The sequence below is a fragment of the Leptopilina boulardi genome, unplaced genomic scaffold (genome assembly GCF_019393585.1).
Source record: "Leptopilina boulardi isolate dan_hultmark-lab unplaced genomic scaffold, ZJU_Lbou_2.1 LbouV2_332, whole genome shotgun sequence".
NCBI classification, from domain to species: Eukaryota; Metazoa; Arthropoda; class Insecta; order Hymenoptera; family Figitidae; genus Leptopilina; species Leptopilina boulardi.
The window spans coordinates 3,361,778-3,383,755 of NW_026137899.1; the positions used below are offsets into that span (position 1 = coordinate 3,361,778).

Below are 21,978 nucleotides of genomic sequence, written 5' to 3' on the forward strand. Positions count from 1 at the left end.
TATGCTGTCTTTAAACGCGTCTAGTATGCTCCCCACTCGGGCCAAAGCGTCGACTGACTGGGAGGGCACCCCACCCATTGCCGTCGGTTCCACCTCTTTTCCTTCACTTATCGGTTTAGTGGGGCTAGTTGCTCTAGCATATGATTTTTCAGGCGATACAAAATTTGTTACTTTTCTTAATATATTGCGACGTTTTTCATCGGCGGCTGTAATATTCTTTTTAAATTGATCAATTTTTTCTTTATATTTGGGACAGCCCCTGTAGGAGGCGGGATGCCCAGTTTGACCACAACCCACACAAAAAACGTTTTCATTAAATCCATTTTCATCGGCACTCAATGCACACTCTCCCGGATTGTGATCATTATTACATTTGACGCAACGATACACTCTATTACAATATCTCGATATATGGCCAAATCTTTGGCAGTTAAAACATTGGATAGGACCCCTTCTCTGTATTTTTCCCCAAGTGACCATCTGGTTCGCGAGAACAGCCACGCTTGTTAAACTTTGTATATTGCTATTATGTGTTAATTGAATTAAAAAGGCGTTTCCACCACTTCTCGCGTTAAAGAAGATTTTTGTATTAATTTTTTTTATTTTAGAAATTTCTACGTTTTCTAATTTTAATTTGTTTATTTCTAATAATAATTCTTCTTCAAGAAAATCATGAGAGATCCCCCTTAAGATTAGAGAGGGAATTCTCTCTTCTTTTGGGGTGCGTGTGAAAAATTCAATATTTTTTTCTTTTAAAATTTTTAAAATTGACTTAAATTCCATTAGATTAGATACCATTAGGGCAAATTTATTGTGACTTAGATTTTTTATAGCAAAGCTGTTCTCGGGAATCGAGTCCCTAATTAATTTTGTAAACTCAGTTATCTTACCGTTGTATATATATATAGGTGGCATACTTGACCGGAACTTGTGTGCTCCTGATGACTGCAGGCGTTTGGTGTTATATATTTTTCCTCTTCTACTAGCTTTTTGTTTAGATCGATTTGCTGGATGTTGTTGATCATCTGGGACGGAGTTGTGTGAGCAACGGCTTCCCTTGCTGCTCGTGGAAGTATTAACATCCTCCTCGAGGAATGGGTTGTATGATTTGTTATGTGGGTTATCTCCATCAATCTGGCTGCTAGACAAAATGTCCTTCATGTGGTTATTGCTTACTTCCTTTATATTTAATACGTCAGGTACGTCATTTAGTGCGTCAAATTTGTTACTTGTCGCAAATTTGTTTAAATCTTGCATTTCGTCATTGTCATCGTTGTTTACAATAGTAATTCCGATTGATTCATTTTTATTAAAGTTGTTAGGATTGATGGTTGGAATTTTTATTTGTCTTAATGAGTTGTCTGCCGAGTCGTCGGTGCTTTTTTCCATAGCTGAGACAATATTTGTACTCATTGTTGATGAAGATCTAGCAATAATGCTGTCGTCATGTTTGCTTGTTGCACTTGTCAAAAGTTTAATTTCATTTGAAAGCAGGTTAGGATTTTGTTGTGTTTTCTTGGGCTGAACTAGATTTGATTTTAATAATGCATTTAATACATTTTTATCTTTGGTGTTTAGTCCTAAAGCTTTTATTTCCTTTGGTGATAGTATTTTTATTTTAGCTTTGATTTCCGTAGACAGTTGATTCGTCGGAGGTCTTCTTTTATCTCCCAGTGCGGGAGGGGGAGGAGTTTCGCTATCCCTACGTCTCTTCCTCTCGTTTGCTTGTGACGTAGAGGACGAAGGCGCCCTCTTTCCGAGCGTGCTTTTGGTGAGAGGTCGAATCATTTGGCGGGAGATGGAAATCCTTTTGGCGGTATTTTTCCTAGTATATTGTATACTCACAGTGGCTATTACACACACTTGTACTGCCTTTTACATACACTGATAAGAATAAAGTTCACAAGGAAAGAACAAGAAGATATTTATTCTTTCACAGTGGGTTTTGTAAGGAAAAATAATGAAAAATTCAATAGCTTATTTATTGCACTTTCAGTCACAACACTTCCTGCATTTTCACAGCGACACTGTCATCTATATCAATCGTTAAAGAAGTCGATTTCACTCAGCGATCAACATGTGCTTGTCGCCATTTATAATCCGCCACGAGCGAAAAGCCTATAATGTTTTATTCTAATTCTTATATAGAATATAAGAGTAGCGGTTATTAGAGCTTATTCACTTTTTTTTAGTGAAATCCGGTGTGATTAAATATCAGAACGTTAATCGATCTGAAATGCGATAATAAAAATATAAATATTACACTAACGGCGGAACTATCCGCGTACTTAAGAGACGATGTTACTTGGCCGACGACTCGGTTGACACTGTGTTCCTTCGCCTTGGTGTTTCCGCTGTCTTGTCTTGATTAATAACTTTGTCGTATAAGTATCACTAAAAGTGAGGTTAGGTGCGATACAATACTTATACGACAAAGTTATTAATCAAGACAAGACAGCGGAAACACCAAGGCGAAGGAACAAGTTCTCATCAGATCACGGAAGTTAAGCAACGTTGGACGCGGTTAGTACTTGGATGGGCGACTGCTTGAATTGACATTCGACGATATTTTTTTTCGTGAAATTTAATTTGCATTTTAAAATTTCTAAAAATTTTCAGCGCAATTTTGCTACTAATTAATCTATTCTATTCTATTATTCTAGTTTTAATAGAATTATAATTATACGTATAATAATACGTATAATTATACGTATTATTATACGTATAATTAATTATACGTATTATTATACGTATAATTATACGTATAATTCTTGTTTCAAATTCGTATGTCTTATTATACGTATAATTATACGTATAATAATACATATAATTATACGTATAATAATACGAATAATTATGCGTATAATTATGCGTATAATTATACGTATAATAATACGTATAATTATACGTGTTTTTTTCAATAGGGTTCCCATAATTTCTAAATTTTCTAATTATTATTTTTCCGAATTTTAATTTTAACGAATTATTAATATTAGAATTATTTCTTTTGCGAATTACCATTTAACATAATTTTAATATCCCCTAATATTTATTTATTCTAATCTCTATTTTCTCGAATCGTTATATGCCATAATCAGAATTTCACAGAATCTCCATTTGCCTTAACATACTTCTGGTAAATTTCAGTACTGTATTTTCCCATATATATTAATTTCTGGAATTTATCCTCGCCAGGCCATCGCTTGTGGCTATGGTAGAGTGCGTCACAGGAAGTGGCGCAAAAATTCCAGAAATTAATGGACGGAAAAAATTTTGGTGCATCAGACGTTCAATCTATGGTAGAAGTGTTGTACTATGGGTTAAGGGCATCTGTTATCCTGATTTGTTGCGTCTGAAGCACTATAAGGGACATCAGACGCACTATAGGGGACGTATGCTGCCCAAAACCGGGATAACTGACGTCCATTTTTAAAGTACAAGAGTTTCTTTACTAACTAGTACAACCGGTGCACCAAAATTTTTTCCGTGTTTTGATGGGAAACTACACACGGAAAGAAAAGGAATGGTTGGGTCAACCATAGGTATTGATAAATACGTCCCATCAATATTATATGGTTATCACAACCATATCTTTAGTTGATACAACCATAGTATGGTTGGCGCAACCAAAGGTCAGGTTGACACATCAAATTTGCAATTTTTTGTCATTTTGATGTGACAACCTAACCTTTGGTTAGGCCAACCATACTATGGTTGAATCAACTAAAGATATGGTTGTGGTAACCATATAATATTGATGGAACGTATTTATCAATACCTATGGTTGGCCCAACCATTCCTTTTTCTCCGTGCAGTACTGAAATTTACCGGAAGTATGTTAAAGCAAATGGAGATTCTGTAAAATTCTGATTATGGCATATAACGATTCAAGAAAATAGAGATTAGAATAAATAAATATTAGGGGATATTAAAATTATGTTAAATGGTAATTCGCAAAAGAAATAATTCTAACATTAATAATTCGTTAAAATTAAAATTCGGAAAAATAATAATTAGAAAATTTAGAAATTATGAGAAATGATTATTCGGTAAAATGAAAATTATATAAAATAGCAAATCGTAACTTTAAAAAATAGAAAAAGTATAAATTTGGTAAATTACATTATAGGACAAATAATTATTGTTCGAAAAAATATTTATTATACAAAATGGTAATTCGAAGAAACAAAAATTATAAAAAAAGGTAATTATGTAAAATCCAAAATAGTATAAACAGGTTTTTGGAAAAATAAAAATTATGAAAAATACTAATTCTCTACAATAATAATTATGAGAAATGATTACTCGGTAAATTGAAAATTATAAAAAATGTTCTTTCGAAGTTAAAAAATTCTGTCAAATAATAATTCGAAAGTATTTTTATTATATAATCTGACGATTCGAATTGACCCCTATTGAAAATCCCCACATGGGAAACCACATGGGAAACCACATGGGATCCTATGTCAAAAACTATGTAAAACCCCATTCCCCATATGGGAAACCACATGGGATCCCATATAAAAACTCATGGGAAATTGGGACAGGAATTGTCATAGGAAAATATCAAAACGAGGTTCCTCCATGTCATTTCCTATGTCAAATCCTATGTCAAATATCATGTTAAATACCATGTTAAATACTAATTGAGATCCTTTATCACTTTTCTGACAAATTTTCCCATGTCAAACCCCATGTCATTTCCCAAGTAAAAACCTTTATCATTTTTTTGAAAAATTTTCCAATGTCATTTCCCATGTGAAATCTTTTATCATTTTTTTGAAAAATTTTCCCATGTCAAATCCTCTTTCGCCTTATCGAAAATACCCACATAGGAAAGCATATGGGAATCCACATGGGACACCATATGGGAATCCATATGGGAAATGGAATACGATTTCATGTGCATTCTTCCAAATGATAAAACAAATAGATTTAAGCATAGGAAATCATATAAGATTTCATATAGATTCTGAAATTTCAACCTAAGATTTCACATGGATTTACATATAGGAAACGATATAGGATTTTATTCGGGAATTTTTTAGTTGGCTGCTTTATGCAGGCGGCAGATTACAAAAAAATTAATTATTTGATTAAATATCAAATAATAATACTTCAACTCATCTGAAAATAAAAAAAAGTTTACTTTACTTCTGCCTTAGACTCTCAGCTTTTATAGTATTTCAGACTGATCTCAACTGTGAGAGAAAATATTTTCACCATCTGGTGGTGAAACAATGAAACTATAATGACGATCAACATCTATATTGAAATTTCCTATGTCATTTCCCATGTCATTTCCCATGTGAAATCCTCTTTCATTTATTCGAACAATTTTCCCATGTCATTTCCCATGTGAATTCCTTTATCATTTTTTTTCAAAAAAATTTCCCATGTCATTTCCCATGTGAAATCTTTTATTATTTTTTGGAAAAATTTTCCCATATCAATTCCCACGTCAAACCTCATGTCATTTGCCATGTGAAATCCTTTATCGTATTCCATTTCCTCTGTGGATTCCCATATGCTTTCCCATGTGGGTATTTTCGATAGGGCGAAAGAGGATTTGTCATTGGAAAATTTGTCAAAAAAATGATGAAGGATTTCACATGGGAAATGACATGGGAAAATTTTTCGAAAAAATGATATAAGATTTCACATGGGATATGACATGGGAAAATTTTTCGAATAAATGAAAGAGGATTTCACATGGGAAATGACATAGGAAATTTCAATATAGATGTTGATCGTCATTATAGTTTCATTGTTTCACCACCAGATGGTGAAAATATTTTCTCTCACAGTTGAGATCAGTCTGGAATACTATAAAAGCTGAGAGTCTAAGGCAGAAGTAAAGTAAACTTTTTTTTATTTTCAGATGAATTGAAGTATTATTATTTTATATTTAATCAAATAATTAATTTTTTTGTAATCTGCCGCCTGCATAAAGCAGCCAACTAAAAAATTCCCGAATAAAATCCTATATCGTTTCCTATATGTAAATCCATGTGAAATCTTAGGTTGAAATTTCAGAATCTATATGAAATCTTATATGATTTCCTATGCTTAAATCTATTTGTTTTATCATTTGGAAGAATGCACATGAAATCGTATTCCATTTCCCATATGGATTCCCATATGGTGTCCCATGTGGATTCCCATATGCTTTCCTATGTGGGTATTTTCGATAAGGCGAAAGAGGATTTGACATGGGAAAATTTTTCAAAAAAATGATAAAAGATTTCACATGGGAAATGACATTGGAAAATTTTTCAAAAAAATGATAAAAGATTTCACATGGGAAATGACATTGGAAAATTTTTCAAAAAAATGATAAAGGTTTTTACTTGGGAAATGACATGGGGTTTGACATGGGAAAATTTGTCAAAAAAGTGATAAAGGATCTCAATTAGTATTTAACATGGTATTTAACATGATATTTGACATGGGATTTGACATAGGAAATGACATGGAGGAACCTCGTTTTGATATTTTCCTATGCCAATACCTGTCCCAATTTCCCATGAGTTTTTATATGGGATCTCATGTGGTTTCCCATATGGGGAATGGGGTTTTACATGGTTTTTGACATAGGATCCCATGTGGTTTCCCATGTGGGGATTTTCAATAGGGACACACATGAATCTTCCTCATGTTCCAGAAAGCCTTTATCTCCACGTGTCTTGATATTGCATTTTCCTTTCCGGGTAAACGTTCGCCCCTACGGCAATATGCATACAAAAATGGGGAAGGTTTGAAACCACCCTATCGTGAAAAACTGACATAAAATTTGCTAACATGTAGATTAGTAATTCTCATTCAAATACGTAATATATATAAACTCATGTAACGCACCGAGAGATAAAGTGGAGGATTTTATCTAGTCCTAAGAGAATAAAACGACTGTACCATACTCCCTGCCATGATTATCTTGTTTCATTTATTTCCATTTTTTCACAGAAAGTTTTCGCTGTAAATTTTTGTTTAAAACTATTACTAAAATCGAGGGGAAATTTACTAGTAAAAATTGTGTACACTTGACTACAACTACACATATTACCATTATTACCTTAGTATTACACTTTTCACAAGTATTACATACTACTACCAAAATATTACTGTATTACAAAGTTTTACACATATATTACTTAGTATTACCCTTTATTACAAAAAATATTACACGTCAAATAGCACTTTCTTATACGTAGAACTTTCAATAAAATTCCCAAGTAGCATGATATATCAACCAGATGTCACGGTGATATCACCGGGGAATGGCACCGTGACATCAGGAAAATGTCAAAATGTCCGCCTTATGGTGATATCACACGGTGACATCGAGGTGATATCTTGGTGACATCAAGGTGATATCACAGTGATATCACAGTCATATCACGGTGATATCATGGTGATATCACTATGATATCACCGTGATAACATGTTGATATTTTACAGGGATTTAAAATTTTTAATAATTTAAAAAATAATAATAAATGAAAAAAATAATAAAAATAATAAAAAATATATTATATTTTTTTAAAAATTTTAAATCCCTGTAAAATATCAACATAATATCACGGTGATATCACCATGATATCACCGTGATATGACTGTGATATCACCTTGATGTCACCATGACATTTTCCTGATGTCACGGTGACATTCCCCGGTGATATCACCGTGGCATCTAATTGATATATCGTGCTACTTGGGTTATTATTTAAGAGCAAAACTTTAAAATAAGAAATAGAAAAATAAATAATTAATTATTTTTAAATATTAGGGTAAGTACATCAATTACGACGAGAGCATCAATTACGGCGCCTTCATAAAAAATAACTATTATTACTATTATATTTAATATAACTGTTGCAAAATGATTAAAAAAAATTATTTTAATCTTTTTTTGATACAATTACTAATGAAGATGCACATTTAAACAATAATTTATTAATTAAATTATTTGAGATCAAATTTTTTTTCTCGTCGTAATTGAAACATTTTTAATATTTCCATTGGCTCTAATTTCGGAGGGAAAAGTATCTTCAAAATACACGTAATTTTTGTCACCGAAACTGATACAATAAACGCGCCGCAATAGAAAATTTCGGTATTAGTTTTAATTTCTCATATTTGTTTAAATAATCGATTTTTATAAAGTTAAACATTTTCTTAACATCTAAATAACGTAACCTCTTAGTTTAATAAGTCTTAAATTGAGTTTATACAATAGAAATGTCGAATTTTCTATTTCAAAGGTGTTTTGACTCGAATCGCGCCGCAATTAGTGCATTTACCCTACTTATAAAAGAAAATAATTTTCTCTTTTTTAAAACGTAAATAACTATTATTTCAAATGTTTTGAAATTTCTTTTAAAGAACACGATAAATATAACTTATTTGTTTTTATTCATTTCTCTCAATTAGATATAATAACACATAATTGTTTTAAAAAATTTTTTAATTGTTTTGAAAATAATGCATAATAATTAATTTTTATTAAAAAACATTATAATTATAAACATAAAAGCAATAAATTGAATAAAATAGTTTTATTAACTTACATTTTTTTTATTTTTTAGTAAACAATAAAAGAATTGTAAGTTTTTTGAACTATTTTTTATGATAAAGTATTTTAAATAAAACCGCCTTATTTTTCTTCTCTAATGAAAGCATTGTATTAGCGCAAGAGCCATATTTTTTTCAATACAAAATAAAATTTTTTCTTTTTCTATGTGAAAATAAAAAATTGATATACAAAACTATAGAATGACACATTATTTGACTAATGATACACACAAATAAGTATAGGTAAGTGTAATAGTAATAAAATAAAAAGTACACTCAAGTAGTAATTTTCACGAGTTTCGAATATTTTTCCCGTTTGAGTATAAGGGCGCAGTCACACTGGACGCTTGCAGACGCTTGTTGGAGGCCCTAGAAATGTAAAAATATCCATACCTTATTTTTCATGACCTTTTGCATTGAATTAAAAGTAATATTTCTTCTTTGAAGTAAACGACATGATTGACACTTTCTAAATTTGAATCAGTAAATTGATTGAAAACTCGCCTTGTTTCATTTAATATTAATCCACATTATCTGCAAAACAAGATAAATTTATACTACTTCTCTTTATCAAAATCTATAATATATTTGTACTCAACTCTTCATAAATAATGTATTTAAATATATCTTATAATTAAAATGGAAGATAAGAAAAATCAGTAAATCGATTGAAAATTATTTCAGTCACAAATGAAAGTAGGTACTCGTAAAAGACATAAGTATAATCTTTTTATGATGGTGGTAATGATCTTCTTTCTGTTAAATGAACAGTTTCGTGCTTGATACAAGACTGAAAACTCTCCGAGACATGGAAGTTTAAAAACATTTATTATTAATGTATTCCCTTGTATGAAACGTTTAGTTTTAAGATAATTACTCGACACATAATTATTCTTCAAGACAGTAATTTTCTATTCCTTGAACTATCAGTAATATTCCTATAGTATCTATAGAATATAATAACCCAGTGTGTAGATGGTATCGACCTCTTTGCAAATTTTGTTTTCACATGAATATTTTTCATAATGAGATTTATACCTCCAGTCTCTATACTACATCTTCCATAGGAAACTTTAACTTCTGATTAAAGTTCTCCATCTATTCTTTTTTCACATTACATCATTTATGCTAAAGAATACCAAATATTTTTATACTGTTTAAAATTATAATATACACTTGTTAATAAATTGAATAATAATTTTTTGAACTTGCTTGGTCATATATTGGGGTACAAAAGTTCCAAACCAAAAGTTCTAATACCTAACGGCCCAAAGTATTATTTTCCCCAAACGCAATTTTTCTAAAAATTCCTTTCTCCAAAGTATTGTTTTTTCAATAGTTGTTTTTTCCAAACATTGTTTTCATTTATTTTTCAAATTTCGAAGTGCAACTTTAAGTAAGGAAACTTTCATTTATTGTTATTTTCAGTATACTTTAACACACAGATAAACGATTGGTTGCTGTTACCATTTCGTTAGTAAGAGTATTTTTGCTAATTTATATTAGTTACTGTTACCACTTAGTTAGTCAGACTAATCATTTGATTAGTAAGATAACTACTTAAATAGCTATTCCAACAAACTAATTAGTTAAAATAACTAATAAAATAGTTATGCCAACCAATAAAAATAGTAACCACAGCTAATAAATTAGCAGAAGTATAGTTTTCTAACTGAAAATGGTCACCTTAAAAATGGTAACCCCAACCAATCTTTTCTCTCAGGCAATCGTTTGTTTTTTTTCGAAATTATAGTGACATAAAATTTTTTAGTTAAATTGTAAATAGTATAACAGTAAAAAAAATAGAGAAGTAAATAATAAATATGGCAGAATTAATACAACTTAGAAATAGTTATTTATGTTACAAGTGCATAAAGTGAGTGATTATACGAGTGTGAGGCTTCGCCTCGTGCTGCAAACGTCACACTCGTATAATCACATATAAGCACGTGTACACGGAAAGAAATTTAGTAGCAATATTTGATAAATCTGATAGGAAATTTTAGTATTTTCTTTTTCAAACGCGGAACATTTGGGTTTGATAACGAAAATCGGTATATTTTTACCAATAGTCTTTTTAGAAAATATATTTCAGAAATTGAAATTATTATTTCGTAAATTGATAAATTTATACGAAAAACCAGAAGTAAGTTAAACCGACGCGCACTTCGTTATTTACTAAATTTATATGAAAATTTGGAAACATTATTTCGAAATTTGTTAAAACTATACTAAAAATTCGAAGTGGTTCAGTCGTGACAGATGACGACAGAAACACCAATAGATTCTACGCCAAAGTTTTATCTCTTTCTTATCTCGAGGATAGACGAGGATATGAACTTTTAAATGCACACACACACATACACCGCATTGTTTTACATCGATTGGCTTATTTTTATTCCTAACCTACACTAACGATAATACGTATAACATTCGCAGAATAACGCTTCATATACAAATTTATGCTCATGTGAAAAACTGATGTGACCATTCTTATATACTAATCAGACATATTTTTCACCGCTTATGAGAAAGGTGAAATTATATCAAAACATGTTTAAATATATAAATAAAAATCATTATTTATTGGGAAATAATTATATATTTTATTATTTTTTGAAGAACAATTTTTTTACTGATTTATTGTAAAATCTTCGAAATTAATTATATAAAAGAAATTCAGGTCTGTATCAAGATAATGGTAAAAGGGGGCTTGTCTAAAGAGCTTCGTCAGTCTTCGTTACCACTCGGTGAGGATCGGGCAATTTCGAACGTACAACTTCGGCAAATTTCGTCGAATCTCATTAACTTTGATATTTCTTTTTCAATTTTCATATCAAATATATCAAAATCTCAAATAATTATATCATTTTATACAATTCTAATTACGAAATTTGAAATATTTTGTTAGAAGAATTGATAAAGAGCTTATTAAAATTTCACATTTTTGTGTTTCAATAAAAAGATTTCAGATTTCGTAAATATTATATCAAATTTTCTTTCCAACTATATTAAATATTCTTATTTTAATCTCAATCATTCTTAAAAATAGTATCGAAAATCGTTATCATGTCAAAATGTTCCGCAATTGTAATCAAATATACTAAAAAGTAACACCATAATATCAAATATTGCTACAAACTTTCTTTCCGTGTATCCCTACTGAAAATTCTCATGTAGGATCTTATATAGGATCTCACATAAAATCATATACTAAAATCCACATAAAATCCTATGTGTCATGTAAGAAACTATAAAAGATCTTATGAAAAATCATATAGGAAATTGAGACATGATTTGAAGTGGGATTCGATGTAAATTCTTATAAACGTATTTTTAAGTAATAAATTATATAAATTCCTATGTGAAATCATACAATTTTTTCTGGTCCTATTTTTTCCTTCAATTTCTTATGTCAATTTCCTTCGTGTTTTCTCATTAAAAAACATACTAAAATTCATTGCTCAATCCTTAACCAGAAATTTTCCTATATCAAATCATACATCAAATCTTTTTTCGATTCTTGAATAAAAAAGTATTACAAAAAATCTGACATGAAATCATATTAAAAATCCTCACGTGAGATCATATATATGATTGATTTGAAAATAAGAAATAATATAGGATTTCATGTAGATTCTGAAATATCTATATCTAAGATTTCACATAGAATTATATAAAGGAAACAATATAGGATTTCATATAGGAATTTTTCAATCTCAACTGTGAGAAAAAAATTATCACCATCTGGCGGCGTAAGAGTGGAACTATGATGATCTACATCTATATTGGAATTTCCCATATAATTTCCTATTTAATTTCCTACATAATTTCTCATATAATTTCCAACTTGGTATCTTTGATGGACAAATAAAACAGTGAAATCCACACATGACATCCCACATAAATTCCTGCACTGTAAAAAAGGAGTTGAATCTCAACTCCCCATGGGATGCTATAAAATTCCCACCCATTGAGGAGTTATAGCAAAGGGAGTTCAGATTAGGGAGTTCAACTTTAACTCCTTACACGAGTTGGAGAATATGATCCTCCATTATAAAATAACTCAAAAGAGAGTTGATACTGAACTCCCTAACCTGAACTCCCTTCCAGTCTTGGTTAACTCCTTTTTCGAGTTGATTTTTAACTCGATAAATCAAACTCCAAACTCCTAGTGCCGTTAACTCCCTAAATTTTTTACAGTGTATATGATTAATTCTTGCATAAGATCCTCTGTAGGATCCTATATAGGATTTTATGTATGATCCTACATATATAAGATCATACATAAGATTTTACATGGATTTTTATATATATTCTTGTATGATGAATTCTTACATGAGATCATATATAGGAATCCATGTAAAATCTTATATATGATCTTATATTTTATATAGGAAAATTCCTGGTTAAGGATTGAGCAATGAATTTTAGTATGTTTTTTAATGAGAAAACACGAAGGAAATTGACATAAGAAATTGAAGGAAAAAATAGGACCAGAAAAAATTGTACCCAGTTGAAAATTCCGACCACGTTTACGACGTCGTATTCTAAGTAGTTTGCGACGTAGTAAACGACGTAGTAAACGACGTAGAAAACGACATAGTAAACGACGTCGTAAATGAAAGCGGAATTTGGGATAGCAAACTACGTCGTTTACGATGTCGTTTACTACGTCGTTTACGATGTTGCAAAAATTATTTTAATATTATTTATTTAGTAATTTAGTAAGTCCAATATCCAATATTAAAAATTTTAATAATAATTTAAAAAAAAATTTATTTTTATTATTTTTTAATAGTTATTATTATTATTTTATTTTTAATATTTTAATTAAAATAAAAAAATGGTCATCAAAATATTAGTGAAACCATTTCTTCCAAAAAAGAATTTGTCTCAAATCCAATAAAGGAGAGACATCGGGCAGAAAAAAATTTCGACAAAAAAAAAATTTTCGATCACTGCTTATATACCAATCTAATAGCACCTCAACTGCGAGAAACAGTTATGATGTTCGCCCTCCCTGTGGCGTTGAGCGAACTTAAGTCCAGAGCTGAGCCATCAGCGCAGCGCGGAAACATTTGAAAAATTTGATTTTATTAGATATTTTATTTTATTTTAAATATGACAAATAATTAACTTAATAAATAATTAATGTCATAAATAATTATTAATAACATAATGTCATACTTAATAATTCGTTAATTAATTATTTTTAACGAAAATTTGACAAAAAAAAAATTTGTTGGCCAAAAAAAATATTACCATTAAAAAATAATTTTTTTGTTAAATTTTCGTAGTAAAAAAAATTTTTTTAAGACAATTATTTGTGACCTAAAAAAATATCACGATGAGAATATAATTAACAAAAAAAATTACTCGTAGCACAGAAAAAATTTCACCATGAGAAAATAATTTTTTTAAAATTTTATTTGTAAAAAATTTATTGGTAGCTCAAAAAAAATATCACGATGAGAAAATAATTTTTTGTCAAATTTTCTCTGTAAATAAATTAATTAACTAAATAACGTACCGTAAAACGGGGTTATTTCGCTCATTGCGGGTAAATTCGCTCACCCACTTTTATGCTTTATTTCAGCTTTAAAATAAAGTTTAATACATTTATTACCCGGTTAAATTTTCGTAGTAAAAAAATTAATTAACTAATTATCAAGGTAACTAGCAAAATTAAACGCGCACAAGCGCGCCAAATTGAGGATTTAATTATTTGTTATAAAGAAATTAAAGATTAATATTATTAATAATAATTTAATTTATTAGAATATTATAACATATTAAATGATAATAATGAAAATTATATGTTTACAGGCCTCGGATTATACGACTTTTTCCGACTTTTTTCAAAAATACGACTTTTAACGACTTATTTTAATAAAATGCGACATTTTTTTTACATTTGAAAGAAATGTAAATAAAATACATTTTTTTTGTATAAAATGTAGATCTTCTTCAGATCTTATTCAATTCAATTATTTAACAAATGAACTAAAGTGATTCTTCACTTCAATTAAATACATCACAAATTCAATTATATCAAAATTATTTTTCAATTAAAATTTTTATGAAATTTAACAATTGTTTATAATTTAAAAAATATATCACAATAAAATTGAATTATTTTTTAAAAATTTCAATTCAAAATAAACTAAAATTCAATTATTACCCGAAATTTTAATTCAAAATCAATTAAAATTCAATAATTATCCAAAATTTTCAATTTAAAATTTAATTATTTACCAAGTTTTCAATTTAAAATGAAATAAAATTCAATTATTTTCTAAAATTTCTATTCAAAATTAATTATCCAAATTTTCAATCAAAAATGAACTTAAATTAAATTATTATCCAAAATTTCAATTAAAATTCAATTATTTCCCAAAATTTTCAATTCAAAATGAATTGAAATTCAATTATTTTCCAAATTTAAAATCAAATAAAATTTAATTATTCTCAAAAATTTGAATTCAAAATTAATTGAATTTTCAATAATTTGAATTTAAAAGCATCTAAAATTTCTAAAATTTTCCATCGAAATTTTTTTTTTTGAAATTTAATACTTTTAATTATAACTCTAAGGAAATTCAATTATTTTTAACTATTTTAATAATATTCTTTGAAAATTCAACTATGTGAAACCATTTTTCAATTAAAAATGATTTTCAAATTATTGTATTTTGTCCGCATTTTCTAATAAATTTTTAGTGAAATCATCTAAAATTTTAATTACAAAACACTTAAAGTTTCAATTAATTTCAAAAATCTCAATTTTAAATCTTTGAAAATTCAATTAAATTTAAAAAATGTTTTCCAAAAATTTTTTGATAAATTATTTTTAGTTCTGTAAAATTTAATAATTGTTTGAAAATTAACAATATCTTTTGAAATTTAATTATTTCTAAAAATTTCAACTTTAACCGTTCGAAAAGGATTATTATTAAAAAAAAAAAGTTTTATTTAAAAATCTATAAAATATTTTTGTTAAAATGAAAAACAAATCCACTTTTTTTTGGAATATAAATCGACTAAAACGACTGTTTTGTGTCTTTAAGTTGATTCGAGGCCTGTGTTTTTATAATTAATATTTAATAGGTAATCGTTGGCCCCTGGTACCTTAAAAATAAATTTTTTTCAAATTACTATCTTGTACGAAATTTCCTGGCGCATCTTTTTTCTCATCATAAATTTTTTGTATTTGTATACAATTTTTGAATCAATATACAATTTTTAAATTAATATACAACTTTAAAAAAAATTTCGTTGGTAAACGTTGTGTACTTCAGCTTCGTGAATTGAATTTTCGAATTTGGAATTTTAATGAAACTTATTCCGAAATTTGGAAAAAAATTGTCAAAATTTGACACGTCATAAGATTACTATTCAAAAAAACACGTGAAATCAGAAAAGGCCAACTTCAAGTTAGGACAGAAAGACAGACCAAACATTTTATTATTATATAATTATTTAATTAATTTTTTTTACAGAGAAATTTTGACAAAAAAAATTATTTTTTAATGGTAATATTTTATTTGGGCCACAAATAATTTTTTTCCTGAGAAAATTTAAAAATAATTAAAATTCTCATCTTGATATTATTTTTGTACTACAAATATTTTTTTGTTACATTTTCGTAGTAAAAAATTAAGTAACTAATAATTACCATAAAACAGGGTTATTTCGCTCAGTGCGGGTAAAGTCGCTCACCCATTTTTTTGCTTTAAATTTGATTAAAAACTAAAATTTAGTATTTCTATTAACAAATTTAACATTTTTACCTGCTAATAAAGGTATTAAACTTTATTTTAAAGCTGAAATAAAGCATAAAAGTGGGTGAGCGAATTTACCCGCAATGAGCGAAATAACCCCGTTTTACGGTACGTTATTTAGTTAATTAATTTATTTACAGAGAAAATTTGACAAAAAATTATTTTCTCATCGTGATATTTTTTTTGAGCTACCAATAAATTTTTTACAAATAAAATTTTAAAAAAATTATTTTCTCATGGTGAAATTTTTTCTGTGCTACGAGTAATTTTTTTTGTTAATTATATTCTCATCGTGATATTTTTTTAGGTCACAAATAATTGTCTTAAAAAAATTTTTTTTACTACGAAAATTTAACAAAAAAATTATTTTTTAATGGTAATATTTTTTTTGGCCAACAAATTTTTTTTTTGTCAAATTTTCGTTAAAAATAATTAATTAACGAATTATTAAGTATGACATTATGTTATTAATAATTATTTATGACATTAATTATTTATTAAGTTAATTATTTGTCATATTTAAAATAAAATAAAATATCTAATAAAATCAAATTTTTCAAATGTTTCCGCGCTGCGCTGATGGCTCAGCTCTGGACTTAAGTTCGCTCAACGCCACAGGGAGGGCGAACATCATAACTGTTTCTCGCAGTTGAGGTGCTATTAGATTGGTATATAAGCAGTGATCGAAAATTTTTTTTTTGTCGAAATTTTTTTCTGCCCGATGTCTCTCCTTTATTGGATTTGAGACAAATTCTTTTTTGGAAGAAATGGTTTCACTAATATTTTGATGACCATTTTTTTATTTTAATTAAAATATTAAAAATAAAATAATAATAATAACTATTAAAAAATAATAAAAATAAATTTTTTTTTAAATTATTATTAAAATTTTTAATATTGGATATTGGACTTACTAAATTACTAAATAAATAATATTAAAATAATTTTTGCAACATCGTAAACGACGTAGTAAACGACATCGTAAACGACGTAGTTTGCTATCCCAAATTCCGCTTTCATTTACGACGTCGTTTACTATGTCGTTTTCTACGTCGTTTACTACGTCGTTTACTACGTCGCAAACTACTTAGAATACGACGTCGTAAACGTGGTCGGAATTTTCAACTGGGTATGATTTCATATAGGAATTTACATAATTTATTACTTAAAAATACGTTTATAAGAATTTACATCGAATCCCACTTCAAATCATGTCTCAATAAATTTCCTATATGATTTTTCATAAGATCCTATATAGTTTCTTACATGACACACAGGATTTTATGTGGATTTTAATATATGAATTTATGTGAGATCCTATATAAGATCCTACATGAGAATTTTCAGTAGGGATCATACAACATTTTTTGCAACACCGACCTCTAAAGTTAAGTACCTATTATGAAGAATTCGAACTCTCTATTAGAATAATTCCGATTGTATAGAATTAAATAAATCAATCGAAGATCAGGAAAAATATCATTAAGCAGGAGTGTATAAATTTGAAAGTAAGGTTCGTTTTTTAATTTTGTGGTTTTGTATGGTCTAAAACAATCCTTATATTATGTGAGAGAAATTTCGGTGCGTAAAGTAAATTTTACTGCGTAAAGTGAATCACTTTACACACCGTTTGAAAAAGAGCTTCTTTACACACACTTTGCGGTCTGTAAAATTTAACTTTAGAGGTTAATGTTGCAAAAATCAATTTTTTTACACGTCAATGGATTTCTATATTGTAAGCATTCAAATGGGAAAAAACAATGTAAATGTTGATAACAATGACATTCTTGGATTCTTAAAAGCCATCGGCAATAACTTACATTTTTAATCATATTTTTTCAAACAACTCTTGTACTCTTCAATTATTTAACACTAAAATTTTTTATTTTGGAACTTTCATACTTTGGGACATTGTACTTTTGGACATTTTGGGCTTTGGAAATTTTGTACTTCGGAAAAATAAATTTTGGATCCTTTGACTTTGGATCTTTTTACTTTGAACTTTCAGTTTAGAACTTTTGTCTCTATTTTATGCATTTATTTTAAATTTAAAAAAACGTTTTCGATTTCACACTGAAATCCTCTTTAACTGTTATTTCTGTGAATTAATACATAATAAAAGAAATAGGTCATTTATTCAATAACACACTAAATAATATATCTATTTATTTTATTCTTTTTTTTATTCTTGATCCTTAATTAAAATTTTCACGAATTTATAGTTAAAGATGTATGTGGCACAATTACCTTTCAAAATTTTACAATACTTTGGAATCTGGAGACCAAACTCATGTTACTCTCAATGGAACAGTTTGCTATATAATTTCTACAGCTTCTTTATGATAAATATATTTGTCACTTTTATGATTTCTTTTCTCTTTTTCGATATAAGACAGAATGAAAAGTCTCAAAGTATCATAAGTGAGGACTTCTTTTTAATTGTTGACATGATTGGTATAGGCTTAAAAATATTAAATATTTTCATTTATCGCGAGGACATTATTGCTTTTGATAATATGTTTCATGAAGTTATTTGCACTCCCAGAAATGTTTTTGAATTTGAAATAAAGAAAAAATTCGACAATACCAATAGGTATGACATCCAAATGGATGTCTTTATAATATAAGTGAGGTAAAATTCCTGTCGCGTACTAAGAGAAAAAAAGTTGATCGGATCGGGCTGTAACTTGCACATACTTTAGCCCTAGGGGTGAAGACTTAACCCACGAAGTATTTTATAAACAAATAAATTTATCGTAATTCTGACGTTACTAAATGAAAGTTGACATAATTCCGCATCCAACGATCCCTATATGAAGTATTTTAGATTAGTGGATTGTTAATAAACAATTGGCTAACATTGCAATTGTTTATTAAAAATCCTCTAATCCAAAATAATTCATACAGGAATTTTACCCCAAGTACATTTTATAAAACATATTTTTATCATATTTTTTAAAACAACAGTTATTGAAATTTTTGAAAAATAGTTGCAAAGGTTTTTCAATACATTGCAAAAAAATATTATCTGAAAAGTATTATAAAAATATAAATTTGTAAAAAAATTCTTAAAGTAGAATTATAGAAAAAAAAAATTGTAAAATATAGATGGAAGAGAGAATGGAAAAAACATGTAAAATTTTACACTATTTCAGATCAAGTACAATTTTATTCCTCTCAGTAGGTTATGTGGCGACGATAATATATTTTATAATAATAACATTATTGACTGAAGAAAATACTATTTCCTTACCTTTTAAAATGTGGATTCCATATACAATAGATTCACAACTGAAATTCTGGTTTACCTATTGTTATGAAATATCGATAACTTTAATATTAGTGTCTATACGGATCTCGATTGATTGTTGCGCAATAGGTATGATACAACAGATATGTGCCCAATTAGAAATTATTAAACATCGTTTTCACCAAATGGATGAAACAAGGAGTGAAAATCCCAATAAACTCGATGACTCTTTTGAATTGAACAGCATTAAAAACTGCATGTTTCATCATTCATACATGTATTTGTAAGAGAAACTTAATGATCAAAACAATATAACAAGTAGTGACTAGTAAATTAGTACATAGTTTATAAATATATTTTTATAAAGTCTCGTCAAGCATACAATTTCAAAATTAGAAATTTTTATGTCAGAAACCCGCACTTATATTAGTTTATAACAGTCTGGACAAGTGCTGTCAAGAATCCGAATCCGAAATGAGTACAAGATAATTCGAAATTTAAATGTACAGAATTAGCAATCAACAATTCGGATTTATATTCGTTCTCTGGTATTTCTCAAATGTCGAATGTCATAGTACTCAAATTAATTCGAGTTTATTTCTTTAAACTAGCTCGTATTCTTCAGTGTGACTAAAGCCACCTAACGATCCACGGAAATACTGAACCTTTGACTCGAAGTTCCTTTCTCAAAAGACATCTAACCGCAGGTCATTATCGCACAAACTTCAACCTGCCACACCGTGGCGTAATTACTTAATGGTATTGTCACTTTGATGTCACTAGCTTTCCGATATATTCTTGAACCAGTGTCGCATACCATCTTGAAGCCATCCGCGTATCACACTTCACCCCTATGTGACAAACCTTTCTTCCACTTCTCTCTTGAAGGAATAATAATTTTCAGATGAGGTATCAATTTTACTTTTTAAACCGAGTCGAAATTTCAATTCTACCTAGACTACAGTTTTCCTGAAGGTATTAATTTGATTCTAAAAATTTGGATCAAATTATGCAACGTGTTGATACCCATAAGTGGTATCAACTTGATCCACATTATTTAGATAGTTTTTTCATACCAAAAATTAGTATCAATGTGCAATCGAATAAAAAAGCACTTTTTGAAGATAAAGTAGAATACACTAACCTGTGTTGATGGTTGTAACAATATACTAAAGATGAGTTTACAATTCGCAAAATTTTTGAATATTTAAGATTATTTTTGATCCAATAGTTATTGTAACCACAATCAATCACATAAAATAGTAATGTAATTTAAGGTATGTAGAAATAATAAATATTAAACTGCAGACGACACAAAAGCACCCAATCAAAAATTTACTAATGGCGCAGTACTGGCGCAGTACTGGCACCCAGTTTTGGCGCCAGAGTTGGCATAACTTTGGGATGATAACATTTTACCAGTATTGGCTACCAGAGTTGGCACCAGTATTGGTAGCCACTACTGGTTCAGTCCTGGCCGAGTACTGGCAGTTTTGTAATTTATTGTATACGAAAAGAAAGATTTAAGGCCAGGTCCAAGTCGTTTTACTCTAGGTAATACTTTTTTGGTATACTTAGGAAAAAGTGTCTGAAATTTTTAGTAACCGAACACAAATTAAATATTAATTAAATTAGTCAACTAACTAATTAATATTTTATTATTTAAAATCGAAAACACAAAGAATTTTCATTCCTTCTTATAATATATATTGCAAATTATTATTTTAAAAAATCAAAAAATAAATATAAAAATATCTTTATTATAAAACCAAAGTTTTTATAATATATAAAAACAGTTCAGTAAAAATAAAAATGTTTATAAAATAATTATAATGTATATAATTATGCAATTAACTATTTAATTATTTTATTATTCACTTTAATTTATTAATTATTATATCAAATATAAATAAATTAACATTGAATTCAATTCAATTTACATAAAACAAAATTAGTTTACAAATTAACTTATCACAAATATAATGATTTAATAAATAATGAATACTAAATTCCTGAAATTAGGTAATTATTAAAAAAATTATCTAAATTATTTTTAAATTAACATTTAATTTTTATTTATAATTCACTTCTGAAAAAAAACTGAAGAATAACATCCAGAAACAAATTACAATAATTTTATTGACCATTGAAATATATAAGTTTGTAGGTTTAACTATTTTTTAGAATTTCTATTAAGAAAGGTTAATTATATATTTTATATTATTGATAATATAACATTTGTGCACTTTTACTTGCGATTGTATTTAATTTTTTAAATTAAATTTATATTATAAAAAGAAAATCTTGCAAAATGTTTTAGACTTGGTCTCAGGAAACTTTTTGTTTAAATAATTTTACCCACAGAGAAGCAAA

General features: G+C 28.1%; 2 protein-coding genes across 10 annotated transcripts in view; one reads left to right on the plus strand and one right to left on the minus strand.

Annotated features, from left to right (window-relative positions):
- LOC127285401 (synaptotagmin-7) overlaps nt 1–21,978 on the plus strand; it is an 858,561-nt gene that overhangs the window by 779,471 nt on the left and 57,112 nt on the right. The window lies entirely within an intron of this gene.
- LOC127285399 (dynein axonemal intermediate chain 7-like) overlaps nt 1–21,978 on the minus strand; it is a 236,925-nt gene that overhangs the window by 70,027 nt on the left and 144,920 nt on the right. For 2 of the 3 annotated variants that reach the window (XM_051311392.1, XM_051311390.1), the window contains exon 15: nt 8,668–9,105. The gene's annotated coding sequence lies outside the window, so the exon portion shown is untranslated. Of the gene's footprint in view, nt 1–8,667; nt 9,106–21,978 lie in introns of those variants that run through there. The other variant, XM_051311391.1, reaches the window with a different exon arrangement.